Source organism: Sinocyclocheilus grahami, unplaced genomic scaffold (assembly GCF_001515645.1).
Source record: "Sinocyclocheilus grahami isolate Dianchi unplaced genomic scaffold, SAMN03320097.WGS_v1.1 scaffold244.1, whole genome shotgun sequence".
In the NCBI taxonomy this organism is placed as follows: Eukaryota; Metazoa; Chordata; class Actinopteri; order Cypriniformes; family Cyprinidae; genus Sinocyclocheilus; species Sinocyclocheilus grahami.
The window spans coordinates 1076860-1098672 of NW_015505423.1; the positions used below are offsets into that span (position 1 = coordinate 1076860).

At 36.0% G+C, this 21813-nt stretch overlaps 1 protein-coding gene across 1 annotated transcript in view; it reads right to left on the reverse strand.

Annotated features, from left to right (window-relative positions):
- Positions 1-20170, reverse strand: part of pkib (protein kinase (cAMP-dependent, catalytic) inhibitor beta) — a 46485-nt gene extending 26315 nt beyond the window's left edge. The window contains exon 1 of the mRNA XM_016289374.1: positions 19995-20170. The gene's annotated coding sequence lies outside the window, so the exon portion shown is untranslated. The remainder of the gene's footprint in view (positions 1-19994) is intronic.
- Between the last annotated feature and the right edge of the window lie 1643 nt (positions 20171-21813).

Here is a 21813-nt window from a genome sequence, read left to right on the forward strand (position 1 = left end):
AGAGCCTGATCTCATCTTCCTCTCGGCTTCTATTCGGCCTTGACAGCCTGCAACAAGACAACCCAACCTTGTAGAGCATGACTTGACAAGAAGCAAAAGTAGCTCTCTGTGCCATTGTCGCGGTGACGGCAGTGGAAAATAAATAGCTTGTTTGTGATTGGTCGCACTTGGTTATGTAATAAAATCACTGCTTTTGACGGCTCATGAGCACTGAACAAAACTCAGAGGAGCTGTTTGAGGAAGAGAGACGTCATGCATGTTAGGCGCAGTCTCCCAGCACCTAACATTTAAAGGTCTTGTCTGTTTACTGACTCATATATTCAGCCTGGCTAATGATGCTAATGGCACAGTATCTTCCAATCAATACAAGTGAGAACAATGTGGCAGATGACCTACAACAGCATGGGCTAATGTGATAAGCCGGTGAGAAAGCAGATGTCAGATTTGATGGTGCTGCATTATGTGGCGTTTATTTTCGTGCAATTCTCCTCTCTGGGATTTTGTAAGGTCAAGCGATGGAAGGACAGCTAGCAATTTATCAAGCGCAATGACCTGAGGCTGACACTATAGCGTAAAGGTGTTAACTTGCTGGGTCTGGGAGGACTGTTAACATTTGCATGAGGAACACAAATGCATCACTCATAAAGTCATAAAGTTGTAACAATATATGCTAAAATCTAATGCATTAACAAAACCCCTTACCACTGGTTTCTTGTGTTTTTCTGCTTCACTCTCATAAATATTTAGGAGATAACAAAATTAAACATTGAGATTTAATTTTGATTGATGTATTTGAACTGCTTATAAAATTTCCATAAACTGATAAAACTGATTTTATCTTTGTTATAAATTTGTGATTGTTTTATATTGTTGTTTATTTTATGCATTTATTAATTTTTTATTTTTGTGTGTGTGTGTGTGCAGCACTTTGGCCGACTCTGTCGCTAAATGTGCTATACAAATCAATAAAACTAAACTAACCTAATAAACTTAATGTGCTGCATATTTGTCAGTCAAGTTAGGAAACATCTCAGATTTCCATTTCTTATGAAATAATATTTTTAAAATGCATTTATGCAAATTGCTTAGAATCAGCATAGATTAATTGTGAAAAATATTAAAGTGCCCCTATTTTGCCATTTCGAATATTGTCTTTCATGCAGTGTGTAATGTATCTGTATGTGAATGTAAATGATCTGCAGTTGTAAAGCCAAGATGATAAATAAAGTTGTCTCCAAAAAAAGAATCGTCATCAGTAATTCGAATCCCACTTCCATGATGGCTACATGGTAACACATTTGCATAATGCCTGCCTATATACTATGTTGGCAGGCCGCGAACAACTTGACCCTGCCCACAAACACTGTAGCTTGTATGTTTGGTAAACATCATGTCGAGAAGATGCTGTGTCCTACGCTGTGAACTGTAAGTAAATTCTTTTTATTTTCACTTCTGAAAGATGAGGATGCAAAAATCTGTGGTTAAAATTCACAGCAGTACAACCCCAATCTTTTTTGTCTTCCTGTCATTTTACTGACGACTGCTTCCCTAATCTCGGGGAGTACAGCACGGGATTCATAAAACGCTTGCTCTTGAAATATGGCTCAGTACCCAGTTTATTTTGACCAGCTGGCTCAACTGAATCACAACCTGTAAGTATGATAAATAATAGATGTTCATATTTTCAATTGAGCGTTTAAAATATGGAACTATGGCAATGGGCATATCGTTTCTGATATGCACTGTACACCAATCACAACAGACTGGGCCATCAATCAGAGCAGAGTAGGCTCACGGAAAAGAGGGGTTTAGAGAGACTGAATCTTAGAACTGCTTCGAACGAATCGTATGAGAATCGTTGGAAAATGAGGTGATATTAAATGCATATTTTGAGGAAACAAAAGCTTTTTTGACATTGCATGCATGTAAACCTATTGTAGGAGACTCCCAAAACAATATTAGGAACCTTAAAAATGGCATAATAGGGGCACTTGAAATGTTATTCAATTAAAAAGTATGCTGGCATCAAATTCAACAATGTACAAAATGTTTACAAAAGTAAATTTGTCAAAGAGACAATTTGGAAATTGTCTCTTGAATTTTGTTGATTCACTATAATAATTCACTGCACAAAAAAACAATTTGTTTACCATGTTTCATTGGACCTTTTTCTAATTTTGCTCTTTGTTTTTAATTTGAGGCGACAGCAAAATGTCCATGCTGGAATTTGTTTTATAATAATTATAATAATGCTTTTGGTAATTATTTTTATCCAAAAAGCAATTTACAGTGCATTCAAGATATTATATTATTATGCATTCCTGGGGAAATAAACCTATGACCTTGCTGTTGATAGCAGCATCATTTTGAGCAACAGGAGCGCAATCACTTTAATCTAATTTCACTAGCATTGAATGTGATTGATTGATTATACAACACATTTTTGTTGAGAATCACTGTCCTAGATGGTTTAAGGTATACTGCACATGCACTAGACTACATTACCCAAAAAAGGACCATGTGCATCCCATAATGAGAATTTTATAATGAAGCTAAAATGCTCAAACGCTCTCAACTACAAATTAAAATTATCAACATATGTCAAACAGATTTGAGACAACAGATTTCATAATTTATTCTGATTAATGAACCAACAAAGCATAAACCAGCAGTGAATATATGTGACCCTGGACCACAAAGATTTCTACATCCTCTGAAAGCTGAATAAATAAGCTTTCCATTGATGTATTTGTTAGGATATGACAATATTTGGCTGAGATACAACTATTTGAAAATCTGGAATCTGAGGGTGCAACAAAATATTGAGAAAATCGCCATTAAAGTTGTCCAAATTAAGTTCTTAGCAATACATATTACTAATCAAAAATTAAGTTTTGATATATTTACAGTAGGAAATTTACAAAATATTTTCATGGAACATGATCTTTACTTAATATCCAAATAATTTTTGGCATAAAAGATCTATAATTTTGACCCATACAATGTATTTTTGGCTATTGCTACAAATATACTTAAGAAGTATATACTTAAGACTGGTTTTGTGGTCCAGGGTCACATATTGCGTTTCATCTTAATTATTCACATATATACCCTTAAAGCGTTTAGGGTCATAAATCTTTTTTATGTCTTTGAAAGAAGTCTCTTATGCTCGCCAAGGCATTTATTTGATCTAAAATACAGCAGTATTGTGAAATATTATAACAATTAAAGTTTTCTTTTTAAATATATATTTCTATTTAATATATTTAAAATGTAATTTATTCCTGTAATGGCAAAGCTGAATTTTTAGAATTAATTCATACATGCTGATTTGGAGCTCAAGAAACATTATTTTCATAGTTAAAAATCAGTTATGCTGCTTAATATTTTTTTGTGGAAACCATGATACATTTTTGATGAATAAGAAGAGCATTTATATGAAATTATTTGTAACATTATAAATACCTTTACTGACACGTTTGATCAATTTAATGCATCTTTGCTAAAAAAGTTTTTTTTTTTTTTAATAAATAAATAAAACTTGCTAACCCCAATCTTTTCAACGGCAGTGTATGTAGTGTTTTGACAAAAGCAAATAAATAAATAAATAAAATAAAAATTAACATGAGGTAACCATGTCCATGATTTCAGGTCAAAGACCCAGGGTCAAATTATTAAGATGAACCAATATACAGTGGGTACGGAAAGTATTCAGACCCCCTTAAATTTTTCACTCTTTGTTATATTGCAGCCATTTGCTAAAATCATTTAAGTTAATTTTTTTTCCTCATTAATGTACACACAGCACCCCATATTGACAGAAAAACACAGAATTGCTGACATTTTTGCAGATTTATTTTTGGGCCTCCCTCATTAAATGGCCCAGGATGAGGTTTGTGGTTGTTCTAGTCCTAATTAAAGTCCTGGGCATAGCAAAGATGAACCAATATATACACAAATTTTTGGGCCTCCCTCATTAAATGGCCCTGGATGAGGTTTGTGGTTGTTCTAGTCCTAATTAAAGTCCTGGGCATAGCCATCACTCATACAACCTATACAACAGGTTATTGAACATTGAAACCCAGAAAAATCCAAGCAACCTCGGAGCCACTGATCCTTAAAAAATCTACCTGACCTCCGGATGAGCTTACTGCAGGACTGTCATGACTGTGCATTTCTGTTCTCAAGAGGCTTACAGTGACACAGATAAGTGGATGAGCAGTGAATAGTAGGTCTGCAACACGCCACATACTGTATGCTACACACACTCCTGGGGCCTCATGTATAAAACTTTACGTAGATTTCATCCTAAATGTGTGCCAGAACCTGCGCAAAATTCCCTTTGTAATAGCCAGTCAGCGGAAGATTGTGCGTGCATGATTTCCCCCCAAAATAGCCATTTATGGAGCTTACAACGCCTAGTTTTAATATGCATGACGTCATCTGCATATAATTTCCATGCATATTCCATCCACGTGACACCATGTTTAACGCAGTTAAGGATAGGAATACGGTAGGAAAATATGAGATACGGACTATAAATGCGTTTTGAGACATCGCTATTCAAATTTATGCAATTTGCCTAAAAGGTAAACATATATTTTTGAATGTTTATAGCCTATACTTTTAAATATGGCGTTAGTCACAATATTAGGAAGAGCACGAAAGTGGTTATCATTAGGCTACTGTCTGTGCGCGACACCTGTGAACAGAGGTTCTACTGTCATCAGACCAATGGACTGTTTGATCAACGAGCGCATCCTTATGTCTGTCGTTACAGTCTATGTTCCAAAGCCATCAAACAAAGTCAAGTTCACAAAAATTATCATTATTATCCGCGCAAAAATATTTTCTCTGAACATGAGTTTTGCTATTTAGAACACAATTTAAAGTGGAATTTTCATTCACCAAGCAATCCTCGCTGTGATTAAAACATTAAATCGCATACCACAGGAAAATTGTTCGAAAGCAGCACATCCACTGCAAATATTTCTGTTTAAATTCATATAAAAATGTGGTAATTTCTGGATAATAATTTCATGAAATTTTAGTGCTTAATTTCATTATTCAGAGTGTCATATTTAATCTAAACGTGTATGTCAAATGTAAAACAGACTTTAAAATCATTCTGTTTGCTTCCTTATTTCGCTCCCTCCAGTAAAAGAGTGCGTACGCATGGTCTAGAGCAGGGATCCTCAAATCTGGCCGACAAGATCCACTTTCCTGCAGAGTTTAGCTCTAACCCAAATCAAACACACCTGAGCATACTAATCAGTGTCTTCAGGATCATTAGAAAAATCACAGGTAGCTGAGTTTGATCAGGGTTGGAGCTAAACTCTGCAGCGCATTGGACCTCCAGGGCAAGATTTGAGGAACCCTGGTCTAGAGTGTCCGTACGGTGCACACATATTTACGCCTAGTTTATTTTTTATAATTCCGGTTTGTGCGTGGAAAATTGCGTACGTTTATACATCAGGCCCCTGGTCTTCACTAGCGCTGGAGGGAATGATGGTATATGGTTATTTCATGCCTGTATGACACAGAGTGTTTATCTTTTCAGTACAATAAACGTGAATGGGGTGTCAAGCTCCAGAACTGACAACAAATTCACCATTAAAACAGCTCAACGGTGATCCATATGAAATGTGTTTTATAACCCAAAACCTCTGAAGTCAAATGACAGCTTTGTGTGAGGAAAATACTAAAATGTCGAATTTATGCACATTCAAATATGGCATTTCAAAACGTGTCACACCAGGTTTGACACCAGTGATGCTCAGTTTGTTCTTGTAACTGATCATGACATACTAGATTTTATTGCAATGGTGGAGTAACAATTTCGATTTTGGTTTTGTTCCTCACACAAAGCTATCTGCATGAATTGGGATTTGGCACAGATCCCTAAACAAGGCCATATCTGCAGATTAAACTTTTTTGTAGAAGCATTTTTTAAATTTGAACTAGCAACGACTAGACCACGTTATGTTCGAGAAGCTGCAAAAGACACAGGCGCACGTGGAATGCAAAACAACATGGTGACATACAGTACATTTTTATGTAAATATAATGGGCAATATATTGCGTCACCAAAACGTAATGTACATATATTGTGCGATAAGTTGATATACTGATTATTGAGACAGGCCTATTTAGAGCATTAGTTGTATGCACTTCTTCTTCTTATATGCTTAATTTGATTTTTAGAGGATGCCGTGTTCTTGACATTCACTTTGAATTGTATGGAAAAGATCTCTTTATAAGATATAACTAGGGGTGCTCCGATTGATCGGCTACCGATCACTATCGGCCGATAATCACGTTGGGATGATTGATCGGCAGTCTCTAAAAAGGCCGATCTCAAAAAAACGATCTCAAGCTGATGACGCTGCCGTGAGAGGTTTGGCATGACATGCAGCGGCACCGTCTCAGTCTCTGTCCGGCACGGGTGAAATAATTATAACGCTGAATGTGAGGTACTCACCTTCATATTTCTTCATTAAATAACCTTGTGTGAGATGTAATTTCACAAACAGTGTGAGTGAATCATCGCGCGCTCTATCTCTTTCTCTCTCAAAATACGCAAATGGCTTCAAATCACATCACGTCTGTCTATAAGCGAGCTGCACGCTGCACAGTTGACACATGAATTGTCACTTGCACAATCGAGGCAGTGTCACATCGTCATTAAAGTTTATAAATTGCATTACTTTTTAATTCTTGCCAGTGTTTAATCATTCAGAGCTCGCGCGCTAGTGTGCTCTCCTGGGGACCGTGCGCTCATGCACACTCGCAGCGCACACACATAATGCTAGGTTCACATTACTCCGTTTGCAGTGCGTATGTGGTGCGTATTTTTTCCGCGCTCATGTTAACGGATTAAAGCATGCACACTGCACCCCTAGTTATAACTATCCATTTAATAATATTAGATTTTATAGTTTTTTTTGTTTGTTTGTTTGTGAATTATGAATAATCTTATCATTTGGTTTGCATGTACTACAAATAAAATGAGAAAATAATCATATCAAATTATCAAATCAAATTATATCCTTTCATTTGTGAAGTTTTTATTTAATTCTGGATTACCTAAAAAAAGTTTGTATGGTTTTTTTTAAATAAATAAAAATAAATTATACTTTTAATAAATTATATTAATACTTTTATTCAGCAAGGATGACTGATCATAAGTGGCAGTAAAAACTTGTTTCTTTGATTAAGTTTATATTCTGAAAAAAAAAAAACATTTTCCACTAAAATATTATGAAGAAACAATGTTAATGATAATAAGAAATGAAAATATACTAAAATAGACAATTATATTTAAATTGTAATAATAAGACACAATATTACTGTTTTTTTCCAAAAACATTTTAAAAACTTACTGACCCCAAACTTTTGAACAGTAGTGTATATCATGGTTTTTTTTTTTTTTTAATTCCAGCAAAAAAAACTATTTTGATATACAGGTGCATCTCAATAAATTAGAATGTCATGGAAAAGTTACAAATTAGAATATGGTGACATGCCAATCAGCTAATCAACTCAAAACACCTGCAAAGGTTTCCTGAGCCTTCAAAATGGTCTCTCAGTTTGGTTCACTAGGCTACACAATCATGAGGAAGACTGCTGATCTGACAGTTGTTCAGAAGACAATCATTGACACCCTTCACAAGGAGGGTAAGCCACAAACATTCATTGCCAAAGAAGCTGGCGGTTCACTGAGTGCTGTATCCAAGCATGTTAACAGAAAGTTGAGTGGAAGGAAAAAGTGTGGAAGAAAAAGATGCACAACCAACCGAGAGAACCGCAGCCTTATGAGGATTGTCAAGCAAAATCGATTCAAGAATTTGAGTGAACTTCACAAGGAATGGACTGAGAATGGGGTCAAGGCATCAAGAGCCACCACACACAGACGTGTCAAGGAATCTGGCTGCAGTTGTCGTATTCCTCTTGTTAAGACACTCCTGAACCACAGACAAAAGTTGGTTAATTGACCATGGTGTTGGTGTGCTTGACTGGCTAGCAAACTCACCAGACCTGAACCCCATGGAGAATCTATGGGGTATTGTCAAGACGAAAATGAGAAACCAGAGACCAAATAATGCAGATGAGCTGAAGGCCACTGTCAAAGAAACCTGGTCTTCCATACCACCTCAGCAGTGCCACAAACTGATCACCTCCATGCCCCGCCGAAATTGAGGCAGTAATTAAAGCAAAAGGAGCCCCTACCAAGTATTGAGTACATGTACAGTAAATGAACATACTTTCCAGAAGGCCAACAATTCACAAAAAAAATTTTTTATTGGTCTTATGAAGTATTCTAATTTGTTGAGATAGTGAATTGGTGGGTTTTTGTTAAATGTGAGCCAAAATCATCACAATTAAAAGAACCAAAGACTTAAACTACTTCAGTCTGTGTGCATTGAATTTATTTAATACACGAGTTTCACAATTTGAGTTGAATTACTGAAATAAATGAACTTTTCCACAACATTCTAATTTATTGAGATGCACCTGTAAAATGTCTTCAGAAATGACTCACACCATCACAAAAGCTTTTGGTTATACCACCCACTCTTAATCTTCTCCTTACTGTATGACGATATGTGACCGCAACATAAATGACCTATGAGATTAGCTCTTTGATTTTTGGGGGGGGTGTAGGTTGAGACCTCATAACTTCATGGGGGTGTACATAATAAATCCAGCTGAACATACTGTACCTTCACTTGTCACTCCCATAGCTGTCATACAGCTGTGAAAATATCAACACTGTGTGCAAATAACATCTTTGAAATCACATGATGTAATTCTTGTTGGCTGACAGTGTTGTCAAAATATTGTTTCTCAGGATCTTCTAAATAAACCTGAAAGCACAAAAACTATTTGCTCTATTTGAGTTATGTCGAGGTATTTTTTTGATTGATTCTAAGTGAACGCCATGATCACACTGTATTGACACTGCTCTGTTGTGCAGGTTCAGTAACAGATATGATAAAGCTTCTGACAGCAATTCCCTGTGCAGATTCTGAGCCATTAAAGCTAGTCTTTCCCAGGTCAAAAGACATCAGCTCTGTTACAAAATCTGAGAGCTGCCATGCTGTCTACTGCCAATAAGCAGCTACACCTTTTCAAGCAGTATCCTAACTAGCTGCTCCAATGCCGCCATATAGAATTTTGCCAAACCACGTTGTTTGATACAGCAACATAATGTTACTGTATCTTTTTTAACAGACTTTGTGGCGTAAGCATGCCTAAAATGCCTTAAAATGTTGTCTAGATAGGCAGTTCATTAGGTTTTAGAACAGAACTATTGTGAGGCTGCGTATGGACTGATATCTTCAATCTTTAGACATACCAGGGGAGTGACCATAAAAAAATACATGATTCACACACTGTGAAATAAGTTTTGGAGCTGCTGGTTGTCGTGACTAATTAAAATATTAGATTTAACACTGAATATCTGAATATTTATAAAAGCCTGAGATTCACCAATTAACACCAATTAAATCATCATATACAACAGCAGGACATTTTTAAGGCCACATCTTTTTACTTAACAGATTTATAAGCACATCTGAAAACGGTTGCTAATCTGGACACCTCTTATGACATGTAGCCTAATATTTGGCTGGGGAGAAGCTTTAGTTCCATGAATGATTACCCTTTTCCCACTATTATATTTATATGATATTCCAAGGTATTTCAAAGAATACCATGGTCTTACCTGGGTACATATCCAAAAGCGCATGGTGATGCCATGGTGATACTTTGTTGCTTCACGAGATTTCATTAGCTGTGTGTTTTTTTTTTTATTGGAAAACATCTTGCAATACAAATTCATTTGACAAGCAGCAGACACAGAGTTTCGAACTTTATCGCTAGCAAATGATTTACACTGATTTGGCAGATTTGATTTAAACTGATTTGAAGCCTAAATATTTGAATTAATCTGACACTGTTTTTGTTCTCTTAATGAGTGAAAATCCGCTCCAAATGAGTTCGCTTCAGCACATTTGTGTGCTGTTCAAATTATTCAGGCTGATTCACTAGGTGAAATGTTGCGTGAATATGTGAACAATTCACTGAAAGATATCGACTTAAAAAAGAGATTTCTTGAATTACACATAGTTCTATTCATAAACAAAGAACACACGACTTGAAATATTACAATGAAAACATAACATTTTAGCGTCTGTCATGTCATCGCTACCCTGCTTGCGTACTGAAAAGCTGCATGACTGAAAAACACTTTTCACAACCGGAGCCTCGCTAATGAGAAATCTAGCTTCCTTCACTATTTGTAGCAACAAAGTGACTTGGTTCTTTTAAATTATTTTTGGATCGATTCTTTCTGCAAGTTACTCCGACATATGGTAGATATATGGTTACGTCAGTATCACCAATCATATCAGCTGAGTGAATTACAGGCCGAATTAAGTCTTATTATTGTTTATAAAAATATGCATGTCTACAAATCTAAAACAATCCAGGGAGAGTGATAAACAAAGGGAAGAGACTTGAGTTATGTCATGGCAGTAAAGAACAATGATTCATTCACTTAAAGGATTTGTTCTATCCCAGTTCATTCACAAACAAAACACCACTATTAGCAACGCTGGAAACCAGCTGAACAGTCTGGCAGGTCAGCTAAACTAGCTATGACTGGTTTAAGATTGCATTTTCAGTAGGGTTACTCAAAGCAAACACTGAATTGAAGCAGGAATTGAAGAGGATTTAATGCCATTAATGCTCAAAGGAACTGCCACCACACTACAACTATCAAACAGCTCCAGCTGTGTCAGATGACATGGCTCCGAGCTTTCCCTTGTCACACTTTTTTTTTTATCTGCCGGCCTTTATTCCACCTCAGACCTTTGAAAATTATGTATTAATCTCATTAATCTCCACCTATTTATAGCAGATGCCAGCCACTTGAGGGCAAAGCCCATTCGTATGGGCTAGAAGAGCAAAGCACAGATTACATGTGATTCATCTTCTCACGTTTGAAAAGCAGACCTTAGTTTCCTGTACAGTGCATCCCCAGGGAATGATTTTCCCATTGGCTATCTGCCTCCCCAAACAAAGATCGTGCTCAATGACGCAATATTGATGTGCACTGGACACTGCTGAAATACCAAAGAAAGGCAAAGTGGGATCAATCAGATATGACATTATCCAAATCCATATTTGGACTGATGATACAGAACCTCAAGCATTTAACTATATTAAGCCGTATTATTTCTAGGTTTATACAAGCTAGTTGCAGCAGAATCAGTTGACTTATCTGTAAAATTGTATCAAATATATCAGAAATGGCAATGAGTTTTGCAAATGTATTTCAATAAGGACTGCAGTGTTGATTGATGTGATTAGTGGTATTTGCCAAGACAAGAATCTCTATTAGTATTCCTCATTCATTTCATTCTGCACTATTTGTGCTACGAGCATGAATGACATCTCCAATTGCACAACTTACAATTTCCACCAGGCAGACGATAAAATGGTCCAGAAATCAGTAGGGATCTAGGAACCAGATCATCAGATGGTGGGCTCTTTTGATTTAACTGAGACAGTTAGCAAAAACCAGCTAGCAAAGATCTAACAACCACTATCAACACCCTATCAACAAGACTACAAACATCACTCTATTTGTTCTTTAATTTATTTTTGCAGAACAATTTTCACGCATCAAGAAGGGTTTGCTATAACCTCTTTGAACTGGCTTCAACCAACCATTTTGCTGACTCCAACATGTGCAAAGTTTTCTACTGTAATAAACCACAAGACAGCAAGAGCAATAAAGTAAACGGACTTTCTTTCTTTCAAAGAACATCAAAGCGAATCTGCATTGGAGAGATTTCACAAAAAGCTGCCTTCAATAAAATGTAATTAATTAGGGTCATTTATCTAAAGCTTTATTTAGCAAATCAATATATGCTACACTCAAATGCTCCTAAGCATTAAATTAGTCCATGTTAGCTTTTTTTATTATTATTTTATCAGTCAGAGAGTCAGAGGGCTCTTTGCTGTTACTTGGCACAGATTTTAATGCTGCTACTCCTATACAGTACAAAAACACCTTTGAAAGATTTATGACAGGCTGTACAAAAAATAGCATGAAAGAAGAGGAAAGCAAACTAACACTGATCAATAGCAATGCAGCCATAAGGAACTGAACCCACATAAGCTTGACCTTTAATCTAGAGCCCTAAAAGTGTTCAATTAGAGGGGAAATACTATTAGATATCCTCACGACTAAATACTCACATTTATGCTTGTCTATATGCTCATTTATGCTGTTATGGATGCACAATTACTTAGTTGGGCTATGATGGCTTCTAAATCTTAAACTTTGAGAGTGACATACCAATACCAATAAAGTTCTGTTCACACTGACAGAAACCTGAAATTATTATGGTTGGAAACAGAGAACTGACTAGTGCTTATGCTTATATATATATAAAGCATTTAGACCACACAGTGTGTGTGTGTGTGTGTGTGTGTGTGTACCTGTTTTTCTATTCTGGTGGGGACTTAAACCTGAATACACACAGACTCATGGGTAGGGCAATAGAGGTGGGGACCTACATTTTGTTTTTTGAAAATCTAAAAAAGCACAATGTTTCCTGTAAGGGGTAGGTTTAGGGGTAGGGTTGGTGTAGGGCAATAGAGTATATGGTCTGTACAGTACAAAAACCATTACGCCTATGGAGAGTCCCCACAAGGATAGCAAACCAGACAGAGTGTGTGTGTGTGTGTGTGCCAGTATAAATGCAATGTGATCACATGGTTTGTTTGTTCAGTATTTATTGAATACAGCTATTGGACTGCATTTATGACACCTATAAGATTGAAAAGTCTGCATAAAATCTTTTGAGATAATTATTTTAAATGTATTATTCAAATAATTTTTGGAAATAAAACGTTTGGTAATGAAATTGCATTTCTTTTTTTGCAAAAATTGTATTACTTAGGCCTACTATTAAAATTATTAATGGCATACTCCATTATATTCCTTTGTCCATTTATTTATTATTAGTAACAAAATGGTTGGTGTCTTAAGCGACAGCAAATCGCTCCCAGAATGTGAACAGGGCTTAACACAGGCATCACAGGGTATATAAAACTCTCAGTATGTTGCACTTGGCCAAACGCGAAATGTCAGATGCAAGACAGGCCTTTTAAAACAGCATTGATCGTATTTTACAACACTTCTCCGTACACCTACAGTCTAGGCTTATGACACACATAGTGTGCCATGCATGAAGAAGACACTCTGTTTTCATAAATAATTTACATCTGTGAGGGTTCCAGTGTAAGATCGATAAGAGCACCTTGTGAATGCGACCCCTTATTCTCTCGCCACTGACAATTTATCCAGTGCAAACACAGACACATGTTTTATATGAGTTTTAAAACTTCCCAACATGCAACAATCTGTTTTATTTACTTGACACCTGGTTCGTACAGCTCAGAGCAGACAATAAAATAAGCTGCTGTCTTGGTGCAAGACATTTTGACAATTAGCCAGGGAAGATCAAACTGAAAGCCAGGATACCTTGGTCCTTAGATTGCCTGCGGTGTAGTTTTAGGTCCAATATGATGATGTGCTCAAATCCGGTGATTTAAGATAAGAGATAACAGTGAGACCTCTAGCCCTTTATAACCCTCCGCTGCCAGACTTTGAACAAGCCCTGCTACAGTGTATTGTAGAGCCTAGGATTGGGCCTTATAGTTAGAACACTGTGTGATCTTTAACTCCTTACTGAAGGAGGAACATCACATGATGCACCCCATATGGTGAGATGCATAAAAGCCCACATGTCATTAGCAATGTGCGCCTCTGCAAACTACCGCTGATCCATCAGTGCCACCTCCACAAAACACCTATTCAGAGTTACAATAACGGGTACTTCACAAAAATCTTCATATATAATATGTCAATTCTTCATTTGACCGACATCAAAAATTATCATGATTTTAATGGTAAAAGACTATAAAAACGGTTAATTGGTTAACTGTAAGTTCCCTTAATAAATACAGGGGAAAAGTGTAATGTAAACGTAATGAAACATTTCATGTAATTTTTCAGTAAAATACATTAAATTTACAGTTTTTGGAAGCTTATAATTAAGTCAACTTATAACTTTCAATGAAAGACCGTGAACTGACATTCACATAATTCACATCTGTGGACACTTCATATTTGTTTTTTTTTTGTTTTTTGAAATAACTGTTTCTTCTTAGTTTTTTTCATCATACATCATTTATGTACACTAAGGTTTTATGTTGCATCTTATTTTGTAAAATAAATATTTATTGCATTATTTTAGTGTTATGTGTGTTACCATGTTTTTAATTTTTGTAAGTTCTGGCAACCACAGCTGTCATTTTTTTACAGTAAATTGTAGGGATTTTTTTAAAAGTGTACTTTGCAGAAGTAATGTGAAATAATGATGTACTCTAATACATTATGTTTATAATTGTAATTTTTGTATAAAGCCCATATGAGCCTATAAAATAACAGTTGAATGACAGGGGTATGGTTAAAATAGAAATACGTTTAATTTATTATTTTATTTATTTTGCTGCCATGACTTAATCACTCAATGACATTTAACTCTTTGAAATTAAATTAAATTAAATTTTGGTCACAAAACATAAGCTGTTCAAGTATTACATATGTCTATTATACAGTAAATGCCAGGGAACTGTGCAGTAGCTCAAGTACTGCAAGATGCAGTATGCAGGGGGGAAAAAGTTACTGTTAAGTAATAACTCTCTGTTTGTGTTGCATGCTGTGATGCTTTCAAATTGTTCATTAAAGGGAGAATATTTATGTAATTCGTGGACCAATTGGTGAAATGAATGGAGAGTTGAGCTCTCTTGGGATCTCGCCAGTAAAACACAAGAACAGAAGCTGTCATGCCTTTCACTAGAGCCTTGATGATACTCTGAGGAAGGCTGAAACAGAATGAATATCAGCTTGTTAAAAGAGAAGAGAGAGAAGAGAGAGAGGAAGAGAGGCTGTGCTTCTTCAAGGCCAAATTTTGATCTGTTGCATATTGTCGGCTTAAATCGGTTTAATCATGCCTACTTTAAAAGACTATAAAGGACTTTGGGTTACAAATAAGCACATGAACCTCCCAGTGCTTTGTACGTAATAATATGGTTAAATTTACTCATTACATTAATCTGTTTAAAATGTGTCACTTCAAAATGTATTGACTATAATCCTCCTCAAACTCCTAAGGCAAATTTGAAATAACAGCTTGTTCCTGCCACAAGATAAGAAATAAAATGTTGCGGCTTTTTATCTCCAACCCTCTACATTGCGAGTAAATCACTTGCATATGCGACTAAATCTTCACTCTGGGTGACTAAATGATGTCTAATATTAGCCAATGGCTAATCAATTCTCAGATTTTACTCACCAGTGTGTGAGTTGGATGCTGAGTATATGATTAGCACAGATATATTTTCACTCACAGAACACTCTGACTGAGCGCTTCAGTTTAACTCTGTGTCAAGCGATCTGTGATATTTTTCAGTTCATTCATTGGAATGGATGCGCAGCGCACCTGTGTTTGTGTATTTGGCGTAACGTAAACTCTAGTGTGAAGGCGCACGACTCGCCGTCGCTTTCTCTCACACGTGCAAAGAGCGAGAGTCTTACATAACATGCAGAATTGATGCGCTACATGTAAACGATATACTTTGTTGTATTTTCCTGTAAAAATAACGGAGTTCCTTTGGAATTTTTCAGCTTTTAAGAACTGCCGGGTTTTCCTGTAGTAGGTGGAACTAATGCGCAAACGACAATCTCATTGGCTGGTGCTCACCTATTATCGTCCCTGTTTAGATTTCAACGAATCCGTTCGAGCAAACACACACAACCTGATTAATATTCATGAATCCAGTAGCTCACTAACCCTTAGTTCTTATTAGTAGAATTCGTATAATAATAATAATAATAATATCATCAGTTTTTTTTTTTTACAGGAACACTGAATGACCAAAATATATATGTTTATGTATAGTATAGTATAGTATAGTATTTCAGTCTGGCGAGTAAACAAAAAAATGTTCAATTCAATTGCCAAGGTGTCCGTAGAGGGTTGATCTCACAATTCAGTCTTTTTTTCTTTTTCTTTTTTTTTTCAATTGCAACTTTTTTAGAACTGTTTATGATTCGCAATTCTAAAAGGAAAAGTCAAAACTGTGAGATATAGAAAAAGAGTCAGAATTGTGAGATAAAAAGTCACAAGTTCTCACTGCCTGCCATTGGTCAGTAAACACAGTCCTGTCCCCAAACTCACTCCACTGGTTGAGCTATTTTTAGTGTGGCTGGATAGGAACAGAGCAATGTTTTGACTTTTAGGTGGAATCAACCAATAAATGGCTTTAAAAGCTTTCAATTATTCCAGTTAAATATGCAGAAACATATATAATATTATTCTAATATTTAAAAAATGACATGCGTCAAAACATATGGAGTTGCATTTTACAGCTATTGGATGATGGCTCAGTTTCATCACTTGTGATTTTAAAATTCTAAGCATTTGATGAAAATCATAGAACAACATATCTGTCACGATCCTTTGATATAACTATTTCTAGCGTATGATTTTCTAACTGCAGCATTTTGTTAAAACTACAACTTTGCATGTTAAAATAGCCTAAAGAAATAAAACAACAAGTCTGGGCATCAAATCTGCTTTTTTTTGGTCTAACTGCCAGTCTTATGACATACAGTATGTGTGAAAGCAGACCAACAAGTGTGACCGTGCAGCACCAATGGTAATATAAAATAAACTGTGCCAAACTATACTGTCTAGTCCCATGAGCACAATTAACTTTATGAACAGGCAGACGCCGCTGCAAAGTTTCTGTTATCATTAACAAGGCCAATTAAAAATAGATTCTCCATGGGCAGCACCCAGCAGGACGCTGTATACTGTACAACATACTCACACTATTTTCTGCCACTGAGATTGATAGATGTAGAAGGGCGGCTACTAGATTGCAACAATTTATCATGAGATTTGATGTAGGCCTATGCTCTCATAGAAACGTCTATCTGCGTATGGAAATCTAGAAAACAAAAGACAGCCTTAATTTTTAGTATGCAGGTTATTATTATGTCCGTAAGTGTGCTGATAATAAAATAACAGCCTTTGAAAACCAGATCCTACCCTCTATCAGTAAATCTTGTGAGGGTCATTGAGATGTTCTGGGGAAAGATGGGACGTATCAATGTGTAATTTCATGTGTGATTTAACCCTGCTGGAGGCCTAGTGCTGTGTTCGATACATCGATGCGACGATGTATCGTCACAGAGATCTGACGATACAAGTATCGCTACAGCTAGCCCTGTATCGATATCGCGGCACGTGCCCTTAATTTGAATACAAGAACACCGTTTAAAACGGAGTAAAAAAGTGCAAGGTTTCTAAAAAATAATGAATAGAGCATAATATATAGGCTACAAGGAGGTTTGATCTGGCTGCAGAGGAACACAACCGGGGTTGCTTGATATGAAGAGACGTAATCCCCGAAACAGAGCTTTGAAGCACTTGCGCAATACGAAAATATCCAGTAGCCCCTCATTGCAGAACAAAGATCCAGGGGGAGGGGTTGGATCCACATCTAGGGGGTGGAGATGGGTAGGTTTAGGGATCAGGGGGTGGAGATGGGTAGGTTTAGGTATATGTAAGGGGTGAGGAGTTGGATCTGGATCCAACTTCACCCCCTGGATCTTGCAGTGAGGACCATCTCAAAATATCTGCTAAGTGTGTTACTTATCTTTGTCAACCTGGCAACCATGTGCACGCGCGCTCTCTCCACTGTGGATAAACGCACTTGCTTTCTGAAAACACTGGTTAGCTTGCAGTTTAGCGATCTCCACTTCAATATTCTATTATCAGAAAAGTGTAATTTATCAAGTGTTCATTTATGAGAGAGAGAGAGCGAGAGAGGGGCTGTGTATGTATGTATTACCACCGTTTTGCCGCGTTTCTCTATTAACAGTGAAGCTGTGGCTTTAATTGCTTTAGAAACAATTATGTTACCAGCTCCTTGTTGAGAAAGATAATGTAGCTCTTGAGCGATTAAGCTATTTTATTGATAAAATTGCGGGCCAGTGCTAAAAAGTTTGTCTAAACGCAAAAAAGAATGTCTGTGCGCGTGCACAGAGTGATCTAACTAATGTGTGCGTGAGGTACAGTGAAGACAGCGCATTAGTTTAGAACTCTTCTCATTTTTATTTTTTAAATGTAGAGAGTGTGTTGATTTGTGCAATGATAACCTACCAGCAATGTTAAGATGATTTTAATATATTAGAATGAGTACATTACAATATAAATTTATTAGAACGAGTACATTATTATTTATGGGCTTAAAAACAAGATGCAAACAATCAGAATATTGTAGGGTGGGGAGTGCACAATGTAAACATGAAACATATGCCATTACCTATAGGCTATTGTACTATGGTACAGTTATAGAGGCCCTTCATAATGCAGAGGTCAAGTGCCTGTTCTGCCAAAAGTTAGCAACGGCCCTATGGTATGCAGTGTTTAATAAACAGCTGTTTTACTAAATTCTTCTGAGGTGAAATTCAGTGCAGTCCCGTATCGTGATACGTATCGTATCGTGACTTTGCTGGTGATACACAGAGGCCCATCCGTTATCACAGCGTAACAACATGGCAATCTTTTACCAACAACCCCAATGCAGTATACAAAAATTGATGCATCCATAACAACGAACAAAACAACCTTATACCAGACTGTAATTGCAAGACTCGTTATAATATAAAGGACACGGTGCCCATTTGAGTAAATGCCTCTAGAAGAGAAGAGAATGAAACTGCTGTGTCTCCTAGGCAACTTAAACCGCCTTTAACTTAGTATGTTGCAATTAAATGACCACAAATGTCACAATATATGTTCTGCCCATACTCTCCAGGGCTTTTGAACAGCAAAATTAAGGGGGGGAGAAAGAAAGAAATGTTCATGATTTAGGCTAAAACAATTAACATTTTAAACATTTTTAAAAATTATTTTAAGTGTAGTTTACTTGTGTTTTGAAATGATAACTTTGAAAAGGAAGTTATACTGCTCAGCCCAGACACTGTAACTTTACATTGGCTTTTTTGTATGTGCATTAATTTACAACCATGAAGCATCATTACAGCAGACATGAATCATACATACAAATTGTATAATGTACAGCTTCAATAATCTCTGCTGAAAAATCCAGTTTAAGCTGTTTTGGAACTGTTTGCTGGTCTAAGCTGGTCACCAATCATGTTCTAAAAACCAATTTGAGTGACTTAACATAGTATGGCCAACGGAACTTTGTGGTCTAATATGGTGCATGGACCACCTAATGGCCATCTTAGACGAGTTAGAAACCAGCTATAATAGAGAACAATTTCATTTCACTACATCCAATCCAAGGTCAGTGTGATTTCAGACGCATATACACCAGAAATAAATAATGAAATCAAATAAAAAATAAAAAAAGTCTACAGTTCAGCACAACCTTTTATCTAAACCTAACTGAAAAGAATGCAACAGCATATTTTACCATGTAAACCATCCAAATGCAAAATGCATTCATATGCGATAAAAATTTTTTTTAATAAAAATAACTCTTAGTTCATTCCTTCATGTGTCAGACGCGTAGGGAATATTGCATAGTGCATATGAACTGGCAGTTGACACTCGAACAGGAACAATAGAATTTCCCCTACGACAACAGGGACTGTTTCATACTCGTTCAAAACACGTGGTTCACTCATTTACTTATTGTCTGGTCATCATGTAAATGAACGGACAGCTGTAGTGCATCAGTGAGCATCTGGATAGAGCAGCGCACATAGAGAACTTCAAAGCGCGCAGTGATGCACTGTACACACGCGTCTGACACATCTCTATCCCTCTCTGTGTTTCTTGTGCCAGTCCTGCAGCAGAGCTTTTACTCACTCCGAAAATGAAGCAACTCCTCGAAGCAGAGCTATCCGGGAGAACACTCCGAATCAGTACCAACAGAGGCTATCCGCGAGGGGAACTCCGCGTATTGAGACCATCTTCGTCGTGACTCTCCTTCTCTCTGACACTGAGTCCAGCGCGAGCGAGCGCAACTACACCGCGCGCCGCTGACATCACACGAGAGCGCGCATAGCCAAACGCTCCCCGTCATAGTTACACTTTAAACATAGAAAAGTATGTTTGTCTATTTCCAGTGTGTGTGTGTGTGTGTGTGTGTGTGTGTGTGTGTGCAACACCTTATATTATCATACATATAATAACATATTAATACATATTAAATAAATATTATTATTAGTAGTAGTATATGTGAACGGGATTAATTAAATAGTATATACATAACATTGAATATATAATTGTATATATTGTAAATTATTGCCTCCTGTATATTATGTTATATTATAATATATTATATTAAAATTAAATTAAATAATTCTAATTATTATTTTTTATATTATATTATATGTGAATGAGATTAATTATATAAGTATATTAAAACATAACATAGCATTGAATATATAATTTAATGTATTGTCAAGTATTGCCTCTTGTATATTATATTATATTATATTATATATGTGAACGTGAATAATTACATAACATTTAAAAACATAATAATATTTTAATTACATAATTGTATGTGCACAAGTAACCTCTAATATATTTGATCACAAATGTCTCTAAGTTATATTCATGTATATTAATGTCTATAATTTAATGTATTTAATAAGTTGTGGGAATAATATCCTTTATATATATATATATATATATATCCTTTGAACATATATAAATTAGAGACATTAATAATAATATAATATAACATAATATCATATCATAGAAGCTTTATATATATATATATATAGAGATATATATATAGATATATATAAAGCTTCTGATATTATATTATATATATATATATATATATATATTCTCTTTTCCATATGTCTCTAATTTGGTCCTTCCATAATCAAAACTGAAACCTCGTGCTCTATTTTTAGCAGATACTAACTCGGTGACCCACCAACCTGCGGGTCATATCGTAATCTGTTTCTTACAACTACCTTAAACACCTTATGCAACCACAATCCTCCCCTTTAACAAACAAAACAGTAACCCTCTGAACTGGCTGAGGATAATTACTTCTGTACAATCCTGCTCCACTTGACTACACAGCATCCACTTCATCCCATTTGTCAATTCTAAAAATAAAATGAACTCTGGTGGCCCAAGGGCATGTGTTTAATAATGAAATGATAGAGGATGTCTGTAGACCAAAAGAGTATTGATCTAAAAGAGTGACTAAAAGAGATATTTTCCTGAAAAAATGTATGAAGTGATTAAATGTGAAAACGCAACCCAGCTCTCTTGAGAAAAGGCAGATGGTGCAGGGACCAGAGGGAGAATTTGCAGTTACCAAACTGAATAACTATTTGTTAATTTGACTATTAAAGCAATAGGACTGCATCACATGTCCTGTTGCTTTGCATAATCCTGATTTGGTTGGTTTATATATGGTAACTTACCTGTTACCAGACAAATGTACAAGATAAAACTCAACTAAAGCCTCCAAGTCAAAGGTGTTTAAACAAATTATTAGATTCACTGATCAAAACTAGTAGTTTAAACTATCATTTGTGGATTCTAATGTGATGGTGACAATGACTTGATAGAATTAGAACTAGAATACAGTGTCCTTAATCGTCCCTGAGATCCATTAATATAATTAGTATCATCTATTTGGAATACAGAAAGACGG